The sequence below is a fragment of the Panulirus ornatus genome, chromosome 32 (assembly GCF_036320965.1).
Source record: "Panulirus ornatus isolate Po-2019 chromosome 32, ASM3632096v1, whole genome shotgun sequence".
NCBI lineage: Eukaryota > Metazoa > Arthropoda > Malacostraca > Decapoda > Palinuridae > Panulirus > Panulirus ornatus.
The window spans coordinates 15,498,063-15,519,540 of NC_092255.1; the positions used below are offsets into that span (position 1 = coordinate 15,498,063).

The 21,478-nt window shown below is 44.7% G+C and overlaps 1 protein-coding gene across 1 annotated transcript in view; it reads right to left on the reverse strand.

Annotated features, from left to right (window-relative positions):
• Positions 1–16,538, reverse strand: part of LOC139759060 (5-hydroxytryptamine receptor 1-like) — a 719,308-nt gene extending 702,770 nt beyond the window's left edge. Inside the window, 2 exon segments of the mRNA XM_071680984.1 lie at positions 14,074–14,374; positions 16,469–16,538. The gene's annotated coding sequence lies outside the window, so the exon portion shown is untranslated.
• Between the last annotated feature and the right edge of the window lie 4,940 nt (positions 16,539–21,478).

Below are 21,478 nucleotides of genomic sequence, written 5' to 3' on the forward strand. Positions count from 1 at the left end.
AGAGAGAGAGAGAGAGAGAGAGAGAGAGAGAGAGAGAGAGAGAGAGAGAGAGAGAGAGAGGCACACAGACTGAGACAAAAAGAAAGACAGACAGAGACAGATAGACAGACGGACAGACAGAAAGACTGACAAACAGACACATAGACAGACAGACAGACACGGACAGAGCAAGACGGATTCAAATAAATACAAAACGCCCTCGCAAACGATTTCCCCTATGATATGAACGACTCAGTCACTCCAATGAAAAACTGAAATCGAGATTGATGGAACATACCAATGACTGAAGCCTTTCAGAAACTGAAGTTTTTTAGGCTCTTATTTGCCCTCCTTTTCATACCGGTAAAATGATGGTAAATTTCATATATTTGCAGTATAGTTGATGACCCAATAACCAATATCTACTTTTTAGTAACTTTGTCAACTTTTTGAATATTATCCATACCAGTTTTTGTGTATGTGTGGATATTTGGATGTGTACGTGTGTGTGTGTGTGTGTGTGTGTGTGTGTGTGTGTGTGTGTGTGTGTTTGTATATGTGTATGTTTGTGCACTTGTGCATGAGTACATGTGTGTATAAATGTATGCGTATGTATATGCTCGTTTGTCTGTGTGTTGTTATGTGCATGTGTATGTCCAACACAGTGAGGGAGGTATGCACTCGTGGGCGTTCGTTCCCTCCCACTAAGGTCATTCTAAGTCCATCAAAAGGAGTCCCTCCACTCCATACCGGCCTCCTACGTGGCACAGCGTCAAAAGCTTTCAGGCAGTCCAGATACACATAATCCACCCATCCCTCCACTAGAGTAAAAAAATGAAGCTCACTCTCCCATAGAAGTCGAAAAGGCTCCTGACATATGACCTCCTCTCCTTGAACCTATGTTGTATCTCCCTTAGGAACTCATTTATTTGTTTTCCAACTAACAGGCCACCACACTCGTCTTCTCCCTTAAAGAAAGATATGACAAATGTCCTCATCCACCCCAGTGGCACTTCACCTTCTTGTCAGGCGCATCTTCACCCAACCTTCATCAGCACAGTTGAATTCACGTCTTCAGGGCGATGAACGCTGCGTGATGACAAAGCCTCTAGCAGTGTGTCTGTGTCTTCCCTCCACCCAGCCATACCATCCCACTCGTGTTAGGACTACAGATAGTATCTCCCACTGTGGAAGTCGTTTTGAGCCTGTCATTACTCCCCCTCGCATGATATCCTGTATCGCCAGTCTCCCCTCTCACTCCCCTCGCCTCATTAACGGCTCGTTTGCAGACAGTTTATTCCCGATGCAAAAGTTTTGGTTTATTTTCTGCCTTGTCCATAACATCCTCTTCAAAAAAAAAAAGTTCTGTTACTTATTTCTTATTTATTCACAATCATTTCCAGCTCTTTCTCATACCTTCCGAACGCTGGCGTGGCTGGGGCGTCCCCTCCAACAGATCTCTTTGCTGTTCGACAACTTTGAGTTGACCACATCCGTCCCTTGTTACATTTCCTCTGTATATACAGCTAAAGGTACCCATTTCCTCTGTATATACAGCTAAAGGTACTCATTTTTCTTACTCCTTCATTGCAAATTTCACAGGACCATACACGTCAACGACCTGTACCATGGTTCCAGCACGTCGTTTCTTTCTCTATGTCCTGAAACACTTCAGCTCTGTGTAGCTTCTACGATTATGTCTCCTCTTTGGACTTGCTTTCCCTCCCTCCCTGATCTCTTCTTTATTTCTCCTTGATGTCATCCTCTACCACAAGATTGAAGCGGTGTGCTATCACATTCTCCATCTAGTGAAGCAGAGATGATATCTTCAGATTCCATGCCACAGTATAGATGAAAAGATAAGGTCGAGCAATGACGGTGTGTCATCTCTCTTATGATTCTCATGTGTCAGGTGACCTACTGGGTGAGGAAAACACACCTCTGTACCTCCCAAGAAACTTGTACCTCTATGATTCTTTAACCCCATGAGAGACTCTCCTTGTAACACATGTCCACCGTTACTGGAACTTCACACTCTCTCTGAGGAGAAGAACGTCTTTCACTGCTTCCTGGTCGCTCTTTCACTGCCATCCTTCTGCAGTTGAGCTGGTTCACTGAAAATTTCCTTATAGTATCAATAATGATCATCACCATTAGGGACTGCAGTGTCTTCTGTTCATCAATACTTCCTGAAATGTAACACTGTCTCCCGTCCCTCTCCTCCTCCTCCTCCTCCTCCTCCGTCTTCTCTTACCCGTCTGGTTTAGTTTGTTTCCCACTAGACAAAACAGGTGGGATCTTATCTCTGGTGTAGGTTTAGTTTCCACAACTCCAGCAATATCAGGCTCGTTTTTTGCTGTGTGTGTGTGTGTGTGTGTGTGTGTGTGTGTGTGTGTGTGTGTGTGTGTCTATATTCTTTGGAATATAAGCGTAGTTGAAATAACATTATATGCAACTGACTCATTTTCGAAGGAGACGAAAAGTCTACACCCTTATAGTAACTATCCCCACCCCACCGTCTTAGTTTTCTATGATGACTTTTCCTACGCTAACCACCTACGAGTGAACCACTTCCCGTTTTCTTCCATCCACGCAGAATGACAGGCCCTTCCCCGGAAGGGGCAATTAACTTTGTGCTCTCGTCTCCTCTCATAAATGGGGGGGTCTCTAATACGCCTTTTTAGCCATGGTATCAAGTTAAAGTCTCGTGTGCATCTGTTCAAGGAAGGTGCTTGCCTCCTGTTACCCCATTAGGGTGGAGGAGATTATATTCTTCATGCTTGCCTCTCAAGCGATCGCACGACGGCACGACCCTAGATCACGATGGTACGACCCTAGAGCACGATGGTACGACCCTAGAGTATGATGGTACGACCCTAGAGCACGATGGTACGACCCTAGAGCACGACGGTACGACCCTAGAGCACGATGGTACGACCCTGGAGCACGACGATACGACCCTAGAGCACGACGGTACGACCCTGGAGCACGATGGTACGATCTTGTGCAATAGTTGATAGCTAGGCTCCAAGCTATTATTCTCCCTAAAAAACACAGAAGGGGGCCAAGTGAGAATATTCCCTCAAAGGCTCAGTCCTCTGTTCTTAACGCTACCTCGCTAACGTGGGAAAAGGCGACAGAATGCCCCAACCCACCCACATACACATGTATATACATAAACGCCCACATACGCACATATGCATACTTATACAATTCAACGCATACATACATATACATACACAGACATATACATATATACACACATGTACATATTCATACTTGCTGCCTTCATCCATTCCCATCGCCACCCGCCACACATGAAATAACACTTCCCCGAGGTAGCTCTAAGAAAAGACAAAAAATAAAAAAGTCCACATTCGTTCACACACACACACACACACACACACACACACACACACACACACAGTGGTCACCCCACTGACAGGCTGGAGTGAGCCTCGAACTCGTCTCTGACACCTTCATGCGTCCAGCAGCTGTGGGTCCTCTTGACCTCCCTCTCTCTCTCGGGGGGAGGAGGAGTCAGGCCACGTCAGGTTACACCACCTCGCTCATCCCAGTCGTTAACCAACACACTTCAGAAGGTTCTCATCTCCTGCCCTTTGACCCAACTTTGGAAAATAGTAAAGAAAAATGTTTTTTTTTTTCTTGTTTTGTTTTTCCAATCTGCTTTACCTTGCCCATGTCGTTCAAGTTAGGGTTGGGGGAGTGGGGTTAAGATGGGGAGGGTCTCACAGTTTTTTTTCTTTTTTTGAGGGTGTTGGTACGACCTGGAGCACGATGGTACGACCGTGGAGCACGATGGTACGACTCTGGGACACGAGGGTACGACCCTGGAGCACGATGGTGCGACCCTGGAGCACGAGGGTACGACCCTGGGACACGATGGTACGATCCTGGGACACGATGGTACGACCCTGGGACACGATGGTACGACCCTGGAGCACGAGGGTACGACCCTTGAGCACGACATTACGACCCTGGAGCACTATGGTACGACTCTTAAACCGTCGTGCTCAAGGGTCGTACCTTCGTGCTCGAGGATCGTAACATCGTGCTCCAGGGTCGTACCATCGTACTCAAGGTTATACCATCGTGCTCAAGGGTCGTACCGTCATACTGATCATATACTTTTAAGTACCATCAGCCGTAAGTATGCGTCATACCCCCTCGACAGAGCATATCTGATCAAGAAAACATACCCCACGGATATACCAGTACAGGAACCACTGACCAGGGGCAGATAAAGGTGTGATATAACCACGGAAGAAAAAAAATGATTAGAATATCTCGAAAGTGATTCAATCGTATTATATTCATGAGTCTTACACGAGGAAGTTACGCGATTCAGGTACTCCGATATTCGCCCAGAGTATTCGCAACGCACATTCAATATTCTCCACCACGTCCGGACCACAGAAGTCCAACGCTAACGCCCGGGGAATCTCAAATGGTGACTTAATGTCCATCTTTTCAAGGCTGTGAGGAAATGGCGACAAAAAAATGCTATTCCTCGATGCGCTGCTACGAGTGTGGCGATGATGCATTGTACGTAAGGAGGATAATGCCTGTTATCTAGGTAAGGGCCTCGACCATTAAAGCAGATGATGGCTTAAATATACAAGAACTTATGCTGACGAGGGCGACATCACCTCAACCCGCTAAACCAACCACCGAGGAGTAGAAAAAACAAAAATGTAATCATGGCTGATACTAGTAATTCTAATGTAATTACCGACGTGGAACATTCATCATAACGGTCACGTGACGTAAGATATAACTGTGGGAGGGGAAGGGGTGGGGAGGGAGGAATGATATAAAGGAGGTCAGTGGAGAACCAGAAACGTAAATCAACTCTCGGTCTTTTTTTTACACGCAAACGGCAGTCCATTCGCCAGCAGCAGCAGCAACCACCTACCTCCACCTCCACCTCCTCCTCCCTGCACTGCCAGCCAGACAGTAGACCCAGCACTGTTGCGTCATAACAGACCATATGCTGGAGGTGAGGTGAGGTGAGGGTGAGGAGGGGCGCGGGTTCACACTTCCCACCGAGATGGGCCAAGTTGAGGGTGGTGTCTGTGTTAGTATGAGCGTCAGGGGAGAGGGTGTGTGTGTGTGTGTGTGTGTGTGTGTGTGTGTGTGTGTGTGTGTGTGTGTGTGTGTGTGTGTGCCACGACCACCTCAACAGCCCCTTCGTAGAATGACAATGAGACACATGGAACAAATGACAGAATTCTACCCTCACCACCCACTTCAGGAGAGTGAGTGTGTGTGTGTGTGTATATATATATATATATATATATATATATATATATATATATATATATGCCTATGAGTCCACGGGGAGAATGAAACACGATAAGTTCCCAAGTGCACTTTCGTGTTATAATCACATCATCAGGGAAGACACAAGAGAGAAATACAACAGTCAGTTGATATACAACGAAGAGACGTCGCTAGGACGCCATTTGGTAAACATGCGATTGTCCAAGACAGACAACGAGCGTATCATAAACTTATTATGTGGGCAAGAAGGTGAATTGTTTACAAATCTTATCAACAATAAAGTTATCCAATATATATATCTTTCATACTATTCGCCACTTCCCGCGCTAGCGAGGTAGCGTTAAGAACAGAGGACCGGGCCTCTGAGGGAATATCCTCACCTAACCTCCTTCTCTGTTCCTTCTTTTGGAAAATTGAGAAAAAAAAAAAAACGAGAGAGAAGGATTTCCAGCCCACCGCTCCCCCACCTTTTAGTCGCCTTCTACGACACGCAGGAGATACGTGGGAAGAATTCCTTCCTCTCTATCCCACGTGATGAACCAAAACATGCTGGAAGTATAATCTATCAAGACATGTCAAAAAAGACAAAGGAATGTGGAATATACGAACTAGAATAACACACAAGACCGATAACACACAGAGAGGAATGAGGATAAGACAATGATAAGATAACTCAGATGACCAGAAAACCCACAGGTCTTATGGGGCCACGAAAGAGAGAGAGAGAGAGAGAGAGAGAGAGAGAGAGAGAGAGAGAGAGAGAGAGAGAGAGAGAGAGAGATAGAGAGAGAGAGACGCGAGGTAATCTACAGACGCAGATGTACAGGTACAGATGTACAGCAAGGATATAGAGGGTTGGATCATCCGCGCCAGGGAGTGTGGTGACCATGTGACGTGGATCCAACCTGATGTAATGTATCATACAGACATGACAGCCACCATCTTCTGGAGCAGCCTCTCTCCGACCAAGGTGTCTGCTGGAGACAGGCAGAATGAGGCACTACTGTGCAACGCAACTCTCTCTCTCTCTCTCTCTCTCTCTCTCTCTCTCTCTCTCTCTCTCTCTCTCTCTCTCTCTGTCTACAACATAAGACACACGCCGCTGAAATGGAGTCAGTCATCAGAGGTCGTCCTGGCCGGAGAGAGAGAGAGAGAGAGAGAGAGAGAGAGAGAGAGAGAGAGAGAGAGAGAGAGAGAGAGAGAGAGAGTAAAAGAAAATTTTACATTTTCCACACACAGACGGGGCGGCATGTAAAACATTTTCTGCTCTGTTTACGGTGGGACATAGCTCCGCTTCCTGCCCACACGAACTAGACGTAAAACCCTCGCCTAAACTGGTTTAAATCCTCGAAAAAAAAAGAAAAAAACTGGTTTAATTCCTTCTTCCATGACGGCTGGATGTTAAGTAACTATCCTGTAACGTATTTGTCACCGTAGGAGCTGGGGGGGACCACCGTGGTATGACACATACACTACGCCTTTTCTCTCATGGTAACACAGTCATATCGACGAGTCTGAATGACACACATTGTATCACTTTAACGACAAGATTACCAGTGTTAACCCGTGAGCAGCTTTGATAATAATGACAATAAGGATAACAGTGATAGTACTTATCATAATATATAGTAATTCAAACCAAAATAACATATATATATATATATATATATATATATATATATATATATATATTTTTTTTTTTTTTTTTTTTTTTTTTTTTTTTTTTTTTATACTTTGTCGCTGTCTCCCGCGTTTGCGAGGTAGCGCGAGGAAACAGACGAAAGAAATGGCCCAACCCCCATACACACGTACATACACACGTCCACACACGCAAATATACATACCTACACAGCTTTCCATGGTTTATCCCAGACGCTTCACATGCCTTGATTCAATCCACTGACAGCACGTCAACCCCTGTATACCACATCGCTCCAATTCACTCTATTCCTTGCCCTCCTTTCACCCTCCTGCATGTTCAGGCCCCGATCACACAAAATCTTTTTCACTCCATCTTTCCACCTCCAATTTGGTCTCCCTCTTCTCCTCGTTCCCTCCACCTCCGACACATATATCCTCTTGGTCAATCTTTCCTCACTCATTCTCTCCATGTGCCCAAACCATTTCAAAACACCCTCTTCTGCTCTCTCAACCACGCTCTTTTTATTTCCACACATCTCTCTTACCCTTACGTTACTTACTCGATCAAACCACCTCACACCACACATTGTCCTCAAACATCTCATTTCCAGCACATCCATCCTCCTGCGCACAACTCTATCCATAGCCCACGCCTCGCAACCATACAACATTGTTGGAACCACTATTCCTTCAAACATACCCATTTTTGCTTTCCGAGATAATGTTCTCGACTTCCACACATTTTTCAAGGCTCCCAAAATTTTCGCCCCCTCCCCCACCCTATGATCCACTTCCGCTTCCATGGTTCCATCCGCTGACAGATCCACTCCCAGATATCTAAAACACTTCACTTCCTCCAGTTTTTCTCCATTCAAACTCACCTCCCAATTGACTTGACCCTCAACCCTACTGTACCTAATAACCTTGCTCTTATTCACATTTACTCTTAACTTTCTTCTTCCACACACTTTACCAAACTCAGTCACCAGCTTCTGCAGTTTCTCACATGAATCAGCCACCAGCGCTGTATCATCAGCGAACAACAACTGACTCACTTCCCAAGCTCTCTCATCCCCAACAGACTTCATACTTGCCCCTCTTTCCAGGACTCTTGCATTTACCTCCCTAACAACCCCATCCATAAACAAATTAAACAACCATGGAGACATCACACACCCCTGCCGCAAACCTACATTCACTGAGAACCAATCACTTTCCTCTCTTCCTACACGTACACATGCCTTACATCCTCGATAAAAACTTTTCACTGCTTCCAACAACTTGCCTCCCACACCATATATTCTTAATACCTTCCACAGAGCATCTCTATCAACTCTATCATATGCCTTCTCCAGATCCATAAATGCTACATACAAATCCATTTGCTTTTCTAAGTATTTCTCACATACATTCTTCAAAGCAAACACCTGATCCACACATCCTCTACCACTTCTGAAACCGCACTGCTCTTCCCCAATCTGATGCTCTGTACATGCCTTCACCCTCTCAATCAATACCCTCCCATATAGTTTACCAGGAATACTCAACAAACTTATACCTCTGTAATTTGAGCACTCACTCTTATCCCCTTTGCCTTTGTACAATGGCACTATGCACGCATTCCGCCAATCCTCAGGCACCTCACCATGAGTCATACATACATTAAATAACCTTACCAACCAGTCAACAATACAGTCACCCCCTTTTTTAATAAATTCCACTGCAATACCATCCAAACCTGCTGCCTTGCCGGCTTTCATCTTCCGCAAAGCTTTTACTACCTCTTCTCTGTTTACCAAATCATTCTCCCCAACCCTCTCACTTTGCACACCACCACGACCAAAACACCCTATATCTGCCACTCTGTCATCAGACACATTCAACAAACCTTCAAAATACTCATTCCATCTCCTTCTCACATCACCACTACTTGTTATCACCTCCCCATTTACGCCCTTCACTGAAGTTCCCATTTGCTCCCTTGTCTTACGCACCCTATTTACCTCCTTCCAGAACATCTTTTTATTCTCCCTAAAATTTACTGATAGTCTCTCACCCCAACTCTCATTTGCCCTTTTTTTCACCTCTTGCACCTTTCTCTTGACCTCCTGTCTCTTTCTTTTATACTTCTCCCACTCAATTGCATTTTTTTCCCTGCAAAAATCGTCCAAATGCCTCTCTCTTCTCTTTCACTAATACTCTTACTTCCTCATCCCACCACTCACTACCCTTTCTAAACAGCCCACCTCCCACTCTTCTCATGCCACAAGCATCTTTTGCGCAATCCATCACTGATTCCCTAAATACATCCCATTCCTCCCCCACTCCCCTTACTTCCATTGTTCTCACCTTTTTCCATTCTGTACACAGTCTCTCCTGGTACTTCCCCACACAGGTCTCCTTCCCAAGCTCACTTACTCTCACCACCTTCTTCACCCCAACATTCACTCCTCTTTTCTGAAAACCCTTACTAATCTTCACCTTAGCCTCCACAAGATAATGATCAGACATCCCTCCAGTTGCACCTCTCAGCACATTAACATCCAAAAGTCTCTCTTTCGCACGCCTGTCAATTAACACGTAATCCAATAACGCTCTCTGGCCATCTCTCCTGCTTACATAAGTATACTTATGTATATCTCGCTTTTTAAACCAGGTATTCCCAATCATCAGTCCTTTTTCAGCACACAAATCTACAAGCTCTTCACCATTTCCATTTACAACACTGAACACCCCATGCATACCAATTATTCCCTCAACTGCCACATTACTCACCTTTGCATTCAAATCACCCATCACTATAACCCGGTCTCGTGCATCAAAACCGCTAACACACTCATTCAGCTGCTCCCAAAACACTTGCCTCTCATGATCTTTCTTCTCATGCCCAGGTGCATATGCACCAATAATCACCCACCTCTCTCCATCAACTTTCAATTTTACCCATATCAATCGAGAATTTACTTTCTTACATTCTATCACATACTCCCACAACTCCTGTTTCAGGAGTATTGCTACTCCTTCCCTTGCTCTTGTCCTCTCACTAACCCCTGACTTCACTCCCCAGACATTTCCAAACCACTCTTCCCCTTCACCCTTGAGCTTCGTTTCACTCAGAGCCAAAACATCCAGGTTCCTTTCCTCAAACATACTACCTATCTCTCCTTTTTTCACATCTTGGTTACATCCACACACATTTAGGCACCCCACTCTGAGCCTTCGAGGAGGATGATCACTCCCCGCGTGACTCCTTCTTCTGTTTCCCATTTTAGAAAGTTAATACAAGGAGGGGAGGATTTCCGGCCCCCCGCTCCCGTCCCCTCTAGTCGCTTTCTACGACACGCGAGGAATACGTGGGAAGTATTCTTTCACCCCTATCCCCAGGGATAATATACATATATATATACATACACACACACACACACACATACACACACATACGCACATACACACACACACACACACATACATATATATACATATGAAAAATGTAAGAAACAATTTAGAAAACAAACTTTTAGCTTAAAATGAATGAAAAAATGAATGTCACATAATGGTTCAACCTCTGGCTATGGAAAAGGAAATGTACAATTTATTCACACAAACGTCAATAGCAGTTCTCATCAATTTCACCACTGTATCAATAAGCTTCAATGTCTAAGCTACATTTTTCTCCAACTTCACTATTTTCTTGTCAAAAACACCATGCATGAAAACTATCACTCCAGTAACACAACTATAAACATTTACTTCCCCTTTAAAAGTTCTGGGGAAGTCTGTCTCGATACACTGCGGCGAGGCGACGCGACGCTGACACAATCACTGTCACAATATCACTTCTGCCTCCTCAAGTCAATCTCTCAGCCACAGTGCAGGCCTTCATCGTCGAAATCGGTCTTGTCTTCAGACGTCTCCTCGTAATCACATCCTCGCACGGTACGGGGAGGAAGTTCTACATATATATATATATATACTCACTCATTGAAGTGTGGAGAGAGAGAGAGAGAGAGAGAGAGAGAGAGAGAGAGAGAGAGAGAGAGAGAGAGAGAGAGAGAGAGAGAGAGAGAGAGAGAGAGAGACGCTAAATTCCATAACCTGAGACTGAATATGGGTCAGAGAGACAGTGTGTGGAGGAGACACAGGAGTCATGAGGATCAGATATACGTCCACATCAGGAGGAACAAATGAGGTGTGAAATGTACACAAACATGAGTCAAAATACCACACATTACCAATTCAAGAATTCAGGAGAGACAAATGAACAGAAGATGAACAAATTATCGTACTAAAAAGGCTTCTAAGGGCAGGTTATTGTGAGAGATGTGAACATGTGTGAGCAGTGGAATGCGAAGTTGTAAAGTATGTCCGCCCTCGTAGACCCAGAGGTGCACCAGCCAGAGAAGATAAGCATAACGAACCTTAGAGAATACCGAAGTAGATCCTAAGGACGATGAGGAAGGTCATGAGGGATGTAGACCCTCATGACAGAGCTCATGGTCCAGATGGCACCTCACCATCCGTCCTCACAGAGTGGGCGGCGAGAGGGGCAGACAGTGAACGTCAACTCATAATAAAGAGGAGAGATGACAGAGAAGTAGCTGTCTGTGACAGGTCGTCCTCCTCACCATCAAACGTGGTCTGGTAGACAGCTGAGAAAATATTGACGAAGCAGATACAGGAACGCTAGCCTGGCTCGCGCTACCAACAGTGGCAGGGTAAGGGTTTCACGAGGGATAACCTCTTGCGTGATGTATGTGATGGAATTCTGACTCCGCCTGGCTGGGGTTGCACCGCTAAAGAAAAGTCACCCTTGGAGAGGCTCTATCATCGCCAGTTGACGAACTTCTGGCTTCGGAAAGAGTCCATCCTTTCCCTGGTGCTGAGCGCAGCGCAGTCCTGGAGCCGCCACAGCAACTCCCTCTGTGCACGAAAGTTTCTTGTGTGTTGTTCAAATGAGCGAACGTTTGAGTCTACATCCTTCCTCCTGGTAGCCATACAAGGTGGGTCCATGCGTTGCCAGGAGTCCTGGCATATATATATATATATATATATATATATATGGCGTCCTAGCTTCGTCTCTTCGATGTATATCAACTGACTTATATTTCTCTCTTGTGTCTCCCCTGATGATGTGATTATTACACGAAAGTGCACTTGGGAACTTTCCGTGTTTCATTTTCCCCGTGGACTCATAGGAATATATATATATATACATATATATATATATATATATATATATATATATATATATATATATATATTTGTTACATGACAAACAAAGTCGGAGAAGAGTCCAAAGACATATCCACCACAATACACATTCTAACATTAGCACATCGAAATGAAGCATGAACATTACATAACACGGAGACAATAGATACAATAGATAGATAGATAGACAGATAGATAGCAGCATGGAATAGATACTAAACGAAACGGGAAAAAAAAGAACTTCGACATCAAACAATTCGTAACAAAAACAAAAAACAAAAAACGAGCAAAGTTGTGACACCTTGGAACACTTGCTGACGAGGAGGAGGGTGAGGGAGGAAGGTGAGGAGGGGGAGGGAGGAGGAGGGTGAGTGAGGAAGGTGAGGAGGGTGAGGGAGGAGGAGGAAGAGAGGGAGTACCTGAGTAGCATCATCCCGGTCACAGGTGTGGGGGAAGACCGCTGGCAGTCAGCTAGACCAGGGGAGGAGTGGAGTGGAGAGGAGTGGAGTGGAGTGGAGTGGAGTGGAGATTATAGCCTTCGCCACGACGAGCCATAGGCTGGAATTGATGGATTGACTACTGGTGGATACATACATATATGTGACCTCTTGTAACACATATATGTGACCTCTTGTTATACATATGTGACCTCTTGTAACACATATATGCGACTTCTTTTAACACATATACATGACCTCTTGCAACGTACATATATGTGTGAGTGACCTCCTGCAACAGATATATGTGACTTCTTGCGACACGTCGTATATGTGACCTCGTAACACATATATGTGACCTCTTGCAACACATATACATGACCTCTTACAACACATTTACATGACCTCTTGCGACACATACATGTATGTATTACTCACAAAGATGTTAACAGTTCTGAGTTATTATCCAACATACCATCATTCCCTAAATACACGTCTGATCTTACACATATCTTGTGATGCCTCAATAGTACCATGGAGGCCAGACGACACTCACTCAGCCTCTCCTCTCCTCATCTGGGGTTCGAGGTAGGAGAGAAATAGCGATCGTGGGACTATCCCCGTTGTCCCATTTTCTGTGTTCTTGACTTCCTCACCGTGAGAGTCACTAGAGACCGATCTTGGATTAGAAATAGTTCTTTTATTTGTCCTATTTGATCTCATGTCACCGATGGGTTTAACACTGCTTACGGACATGGCCTTTATCCCTATGCTCCTCAAAAGCCAAGATGTGTGGTCTTTTTTTGTATATATATATATATATATATATATATATATATATATATATATATATATATATATATATATATATATATATATTATCATTATTATTATTATTATTTTGCTTTGTCGCTGTCTCCCGCGTTTGCGAGGTAGCGCAAGGAAACAGACGAAAGAAATGGCCCAACCCACCCCCATACACATGTATATACATATATATATATATATATATATATATATATATATATATATATATATATATATATATATATATATATATATATATTTCATATAGAATGAAAGCTATTTCTATCTTCTCTTATGAGTACAATATATCTAAGTTAAGGCTACACTGAACTTGGCAATGAGTGTACGACCACAAGAGCATGGTGGTGTGACGACCTGAACACGACGGTACGACCCCTTGACGATACGACCCTTGAAACACGACGATACGACCCCTTGAAACACGACGATACGACCCCTTGAAACACGACGATTACGACACCTTTGTGCACACAATAAGGTCGTCATGACCCCATGGTCGTGTACCACCGCCTTCCAGGTGAACGTCCCGTCGTCTGTGTGTGTTGTGTGTGTGTGTGTGTGTGTGGGTGGGTGTGGAGGGTGACACACCAGTGAACCACATAACGTTACGAACAGGAAGTAACTCACGATCTAACCCAACACACATAACCAAACCCTCTGGAAGGGGACTTACCTTAGATTCCTGAACCGTGTTCCAGTAGCCCTCCGAGACGTCTTGACTCCCTCTTTCTGTCTGTCTCTCTGTCCTTCCAACACCTTCCTCCTTCGGGCTATGGAGTCTTGAGTTCAAACTCCCTTTTTTTTCTCTCTCCCTCACAGGACGTTCGCTAGTCCTTCGTCATGGCATTATTTTCTTTTATTTTTTCCTCACTTCATTGATGAATTGCACCTGTATATATTATAGCCTTTTTTTTTAGCTTTTTTTTTATCCCAAAATATTCACCATGCACGGATAAAATTTTTTCTTTTTCCAGCTGTGGGAGGATTGTATTGGATATGGTTGTGGTTCTGTACGTACGATGGTTATGAACTAAGCGTTCATATATATATATATATATATATATATATATATATATATATATATATATATATATATATATATATATATATATATATATATACATATATATATATATATATATATATATATATATATATATATATATATATATATATATATATATATATATATATATATATATCACTCAAGATATGATTTATATGATATAAACACAAACATCTTTATTTCTGTGGTTAGTGACTCGTCAACTTGCATTGAATAGATATACAAGCGCGAGGGTTCACTGGCCATCACAGATGTAAACTTTACCTATATTGGTTTACTTGTATTGGTTTACCTATATTGGTATACTTATATTGGTTTACCTACATTACCTATATTAGTTTACTTATATTGGTTTACCTACATTGGTTTACCTATATCAGTTTACTTATGTTGGTTTACCTATATTGGTTTACTTGTCAAATATACCACCACAGCGAGAGAGTTTACCTGCGAACTGTGTATACTCTAATCGAGACGTCAGTGGTTATGTGGTGGATTGCATCTATCGTCCTCATCAGGTATTGAAGCTAGCCTTGGTCATCGTCAGCTGGTATCGTCCGCTCCCTTCCCCCCTACTGCAGCTATCGTCCTCACCAGGTACTGAAGTTCACCTTAGTTTGTCGACACCTGGTATCGTCCTACTGTGTAGATATCGTCGACTGCTTATGGTACATCATTGTTGCTATCTTCTATCACCGTAGCTATCGTACCTCACAATATCTGTACGTCACCCATCACTGCAGCTAATGCTACTGTATATCGTCCATCACTGCAGATATCGTCACCAGGTATTGTAGGTCATTGTAGCTATCGTCCTTCATTGCAGATATTCTCTACCCACCAGGTATCGTCTCTTAATTGTAGATCTTGTCCCTCATTGTATCTACTGACTCGTCACCAGCATTCTCCTCCCACTAAAGCTATCGTCCTTCACTAAAGCTAACGTCTCATCACTAGGTATCGTCCCTCACTCAAGCTATCGTCACCGGGTATCGTCCCTATACGTAACTATCATCTTTAGATGCAGCACTCGTCACATGGTATCGTCCATCGATTCAGCTATCGTCGGCTGGTATCGTCCATCGCTGCAGCTATCGTCAGCTGGTATTCCCCATCATCGGCAGCCACCGTCAACTGGTATTGTTCATCACACAGTAGCTATCGTCACTTGGTATCGTCTTGTGCTACAGCTATCGTCACCCGGTATCCACCTTCGCTGAAGCTATCGTCACTTGGTATCGTTCCCCTCTGCAACGACCATAACCTGGCATTTTCCATCGTTGCATCTATTGTCGTCGCTTGGTATCGTCTTTTGCCGTAGATATCGCTCCCTTATACGTCCACTGCTGAAGCTATCGTCTAACACTGTAGCTAACGTCACCAGGTATCGCTCATTGCAGCAGGTATCGTCATCTGGTATCTCCCCTCGGTATGTTACCGCATTTTGTATCATCATCTATCGCGGGCATCGTCCATTCCTGTAGCTATCTTCACCAGATATCGTCCAACCCTGCAGCTACCGTACCTCGCTGCAGCTATCGTTACCAGGTACCGTCCATCGCTGCAGCTACCGTACCGCTCTGCAACAATCGCCACTTGGTATCGTCCATCACTGCAGCTCTTGTCCATCACTGCAGCTATCGTCCTTCGCTTCAGCTACCGTCTTTGCTGCAGCTATCGTCCCTCGCAGCAGCTATCGTCGTCACCTGGTACACCAACATGCAGCATCGCCAACATCGAAGTCCCGTTGGCGCGACAATGCTTCCCAGACCCACCCACTCCCCCAAAAAAAATAATTCGGCAGGTAATTAAACCATTATCAGACGATATATATATATATATATATATATATATATATATATATATATATATATATATATATATATATATATATATATATATATAGCGAGAACAATGTATGTAATGCCTTATGCCTTCAGCCCGCGACAGATAAGGATGAAAGCGGAAAAGGCGACGAGTGTACGAAGATGGGTCGAGTCACATGGCGGAGCGCTGGGGGACTGGAGGGAGCACGGCACGGCTCGCGCGGCAGCTAAACAGCGACTGTCTTGGCGGCTCGCTCACTGGCTGGCTGGCTGGCGCTGCCTGCCTTGCCTTGCCTGCCTGTTCTGCCCTGCGTGCGCCAACTAGTCGCCACAAACCACCACCACCACCACCAGCACAAGGCCGTGTATGAGCGAGCGTTCAAACGCTAGCGTTCTTTCGTTCGCTCGTTCGTTGGGTAGGGGCGTTCGCTAGCGCGCTGGGCTGTACGTGCGCACTGGATGGGCCTCCGGTGGCTAGACCCGGTCACTACGAGGGGTTCGAACGTAATAATCCTCTGTTTTACTCATAGTCTCTGTAGTTAATGTGCCTCTGTCTTAACTCCCCACCCTCCCCCTTTCTGTACGACCTCCCTAAGCACGACAGTGACCAGTACTGTTATGTACGACCCTCAAAACACGACGGCACCGCCAAATGACCTGGGACTTGAAGGCTCAAAACACGACGGCACCGCCAGTCTAGAGGGATAACGACCTGGGACTTGAAGGCGATCCTGAGAAACAGTCTAAGGTTCATTCCGTCGTTCTCTGTGGGTCGTCCCGTCGCGCTCAAGGGTCACGTGTCCCGTCGTTTTCTGTGTCCCCCTCACCTCGACACCCCTAAGAGTCGTGACGTCATGGCCAAGTGCCTTACGAGCATTACACACATCACAGCCATAAACCTTGCAGGCCAGGCGCTCAATCAACGGGAACACACAATGCTATTTTAAGCCACAGTCGTCGCATAAATACATAATTTAAAACGCGCACGTGTAACTATATTCTCCCTGGCGTGCGCGCGCACACACACACACACACACACACACACACACACAAACATATACAATACAGCTCTGGCACATAATCATACACCCAAACAAAGACAACAAATACACATTCCTTCGGATTATTGGCATTCACATACATATTCGCCAGCATGTACTGAAGCTTAAACACCAGTATGTATGTTTCATACTATTCGCCATTTCCCGCATTAGCGAGGTAGCGTTGAGAACAGAGGACTGGGCCTTGGAGGGAATATCCTCACCTGGCCCCCTTCTCTGTTCCCTCTTTTGGAAAAAAAAAAAAAAAAAGAAGCGAGAGGGGAGGATTTCCAGCCACCCGCTCCCTCCCCTTTTAGTCGCCTTCTACGACACGCAGGGAATACGTGGGAAGTATTCTTTCTCCCCTATCCCCAGGGATAATATATATATATATATATATATATATATATATATATATATATATATATATATATATATATATATATATACATTGGAAAGGATCACAATTTTGCGCGTGGACTGATAGGAATATATATATATATATATATATATATATATATATATATATATATATATATATATATATATATATATATATATATATATATATCGCCCGTATATCTTATTCATGTAACCTTGTTTATTTATGGATATAACCAATTCTGAATTCTCACGCTCTCTGGACCACTGTCATGACTGTCCTAACATAAACTTTGTAAAAAAAAAAAAAAAAAAACCTACGTTAACATTATGAAGAAAGTTACAACACTGCAAAGTATATATATATATATCATTCAGGCGATGTGACTGTTAAGCATAGGTGAGTAAGGGGGGGAAAAAATGCAACGGAAAGAGAAATTTGAATAACAGAAATATCCAGGCTACACTTGGTTAATTTACAGACGCATAACCAATGTAGGAATAACGCCTCGTAATCAGATTTCCAAGAGAGAGAGAAAAAAAAACGCTAAAAACGCTACAAAAAACGCTAGAAAAACGCAAAAAAAAGCTAAAAATATAGCTACGTCTGACGTAAAACGATATGGAAATGAACCGATTGAAAACTCCGCTAAAAGTTGCTGGACAACCGGCTGATTAGATTAGATAAGACAGATAATAACACCAGCAACAACATCAGCAGCAGCTCTTAAGAGCTGGTTAAGAAAACGCAAAGAAGGGAGTCACACGTTCAGATAATTGACCCCAACGACACACGATCGAACTCCTCCCTCACGCCGGTGGAATCCATCACACAGAATCTAATTCCATCCTAAATCTCAGCGCCCCCCCCCCCCCCACCAACACACGCTCACGTCACCGATATCCAGTATGAATTTGTGACAGCCATGCCGACGGTTTCTGCATAGTGGATGGGCTGTGGCCTAAGATCTGCCTCCATTGGGGATGGGTTGTGACCGAAGCTCCGTAGGGTAGGAGGGCTTTGACCTAAGTTCTTCGTGCATGTTGGGCTGTGAACCTTAAGTTCTGGATGGTAGTAGAGTTGGAATAGGGTCTGTCTACATAGTAGATGGGTTGTGATCTAAGTTCGTCACGGTAGATGGGTTGTGGCCTAAGTTCTTCACGGTAGATGGGTTGTGGCCTAAGTTCTTCACGGTAGATGGGCTGTGACCTAAGTTCTTTACGGTAGATGGGCTGTGACCTAAGTTCTTCACGGTAGATGGGCTGTGACCCAAGTTGTGCATGGTGGATTGGCTACGACGTAAATACTGCATGGTAGGCGGCTACCTGTGACTTAAGTCTGCCACGGGAGATGGGATATGACCTAAGTTGTACATGGAGCTGTGACCTAAGTTCTGTAGAGATGAGATATGACCCAAGGGCTGTGGTCAGAGAGCATATCAAGCGGGTTAAAAAAAAAAAAAAATTCCCCAGGTAAATCATGTTAGTCCAAGTTCAAGATTAGCGAGCGAGCTTCCAGTTCAAGATTAACAAGCGAGCGTCCAGTTCAAGATTAGCGAATACATTAGAATTCGAATAGTCATTTTCCTATGGGGGCGATCACAGCCTAGCGGTAGCGCTCCCGCCTGTTGCACAAGGGTCCCGGGTTCGATCCTGGCTGTTGGAGGTTTGTATGTTCTATGAAGGTGCGCGTTCATATGCACTTTATTCGTATATATAACTTCAAAGGAAGAATGTGAACACCTTAAGATAAGACAGAAAACTACCATAGCATCAGTACTAAGATAAAGTTCTAAACACCATCATATAAACAAAGACATAAATGTTTCTCTTCTCTCATTACTATTTTCCAGTATGACACTCGCACAACCATACCAGTGGCAAATTGTATCGTTCACCGCGAGGTTGTGAGTTGAAACGTCTCTGAAGCGTGAGAGAAGAGACGGGTGAGATGTTGTTATTTTAAACCATGCTGTCCTCGAGGATGTGTTCACAACCCCATGACACATAGAGCTCATGAGATATACGATCCCTACGTGTGATTAACATGGAGCTCATGAGATATACGATCCCTATATGTGATTAACATAGAGGGCATGAGATATACGATCCCTACATGTGATTAACATAGAGCTCATGAGATATATGGTCACTATGTGTGATATTATCTGATATAGAGTCATCACTAAGATAAAGGGGATTACTATCATGGTAACGCGATCCTTAAGCCCAGATATATAAAGTATTGTATTGAGGTCTTGAACCTGATATAATGTTACCATAATGAAGACCCGCGTAACACGAGACGGTGAAGTGGTGACAACAGAGCAGGTGTTAATTACCGTGTTAATTACCTGTGACGTCATCCCAGGAAGGGAAGATTGCTGTGACGTCATCCCAGGACGGGAAGGATTGCTGTGACGTCATCCCAGGACGGGAAGATTAGGCATTCTGGACGCAGGAGCGTCAGCCATCCTGCACGGTGGCTGCGCCAGGCAGGAGGAGAGGCGACACGAGACACCTACACAGCTAGACGGAAACTTAGCTGACCCGGGACTTCATGTGCCTTCACCAGAGAGGCTGTGGGAGTGGCAACCAGGCAACCAGGAGAGGCTGTGGTAATGGCAACCAGGCAACCAGGAGAGGCTATGGTAATGGCAACCAGGCAACCAGGAGAGGCTGTGGTGGTGGTAGTGGCAGCCAGAAGACGCTGTGGTAGTGGCAACCAGGAGAGGCTATTGTAGTGGCAACCAGGTAACCAGGAGAGGCTGTGGTGGTGGTGGCCACCAGAAGAGAAGCAGTCCTAACCCACACCGAGACAGGCTGGCAAAACCCAAGTCTCAAGCCATGAGGCATACATCATCCCCACCCTGGGAGGACAACACACCTCCCGTGTGTGACACACGGAGGAGAGGTTGGGCCGATGATCCAGGGAGCTATGTTCCTCTGGAGATCGGTTGACCCGATGGAGAACGTCACACAAGAGATCCTGGAGACCCCCCCACGAGACAGAGGCACAAGAGGCCGGAGGCTGAGAAGAGCGAGGCCAAGCGAGGGCTGTCGAGGACACAATGCTGTGTGGCACCACACATGAGTGAGGTTGCGCTCCCGATCACTTTGGAACACGACTTCGAAGAGAACTGTGAGGTGAAGCCCACGACTTACATTATTTGCGCCTCCCAAGTCACACTGACAGTTTGTTACAGGCCTTATAATACACAGCGCAAACCTTCAGGTTTGTAATCTCTTCCGCCATCAGCAATCAGCCTCGCAAGGACCCAGTGGTCTGTTGTTGTTTGAATTCCTTTGTCTTCCTTTGTATCAGCGGCTACAGAGGTCTCCTCCATTACCAGGCAGGTGCTACGCTCTCCTCAGTACCATTGCATTCACCAGGGTAGGTGCACGTCCGTCGACCAACTCAAGGCTGTGCGCTCAGTCATGCTGCAGGAGGTACGAAGGCTGGTAATGAAGGACCCAGGTGGTGAGGAGGAGGAAGAGGAAGAACAGCTGTTATCGTATGTATCACTTTGGAGAGGAAAGTGAAGAAAGAAGAGGAAGGAGAAGATGAAGAAGGAGAGGAAGAAGATGAAGAAGAAGAAGAAGAAGAAGAAGAAGAAGAAGAAGAAGAAGAAGAAGAAGAAGGAAGAAGAAAATTACACGTGTAATATAATGACACAAGTGACTCAGAGAATTATCTCATTAGGAGTAGAGAGAGAGAGAGAGAGAGAGAGAGAGAGAGAGAGAGAGAGAGAGAGAGAGAGAGAG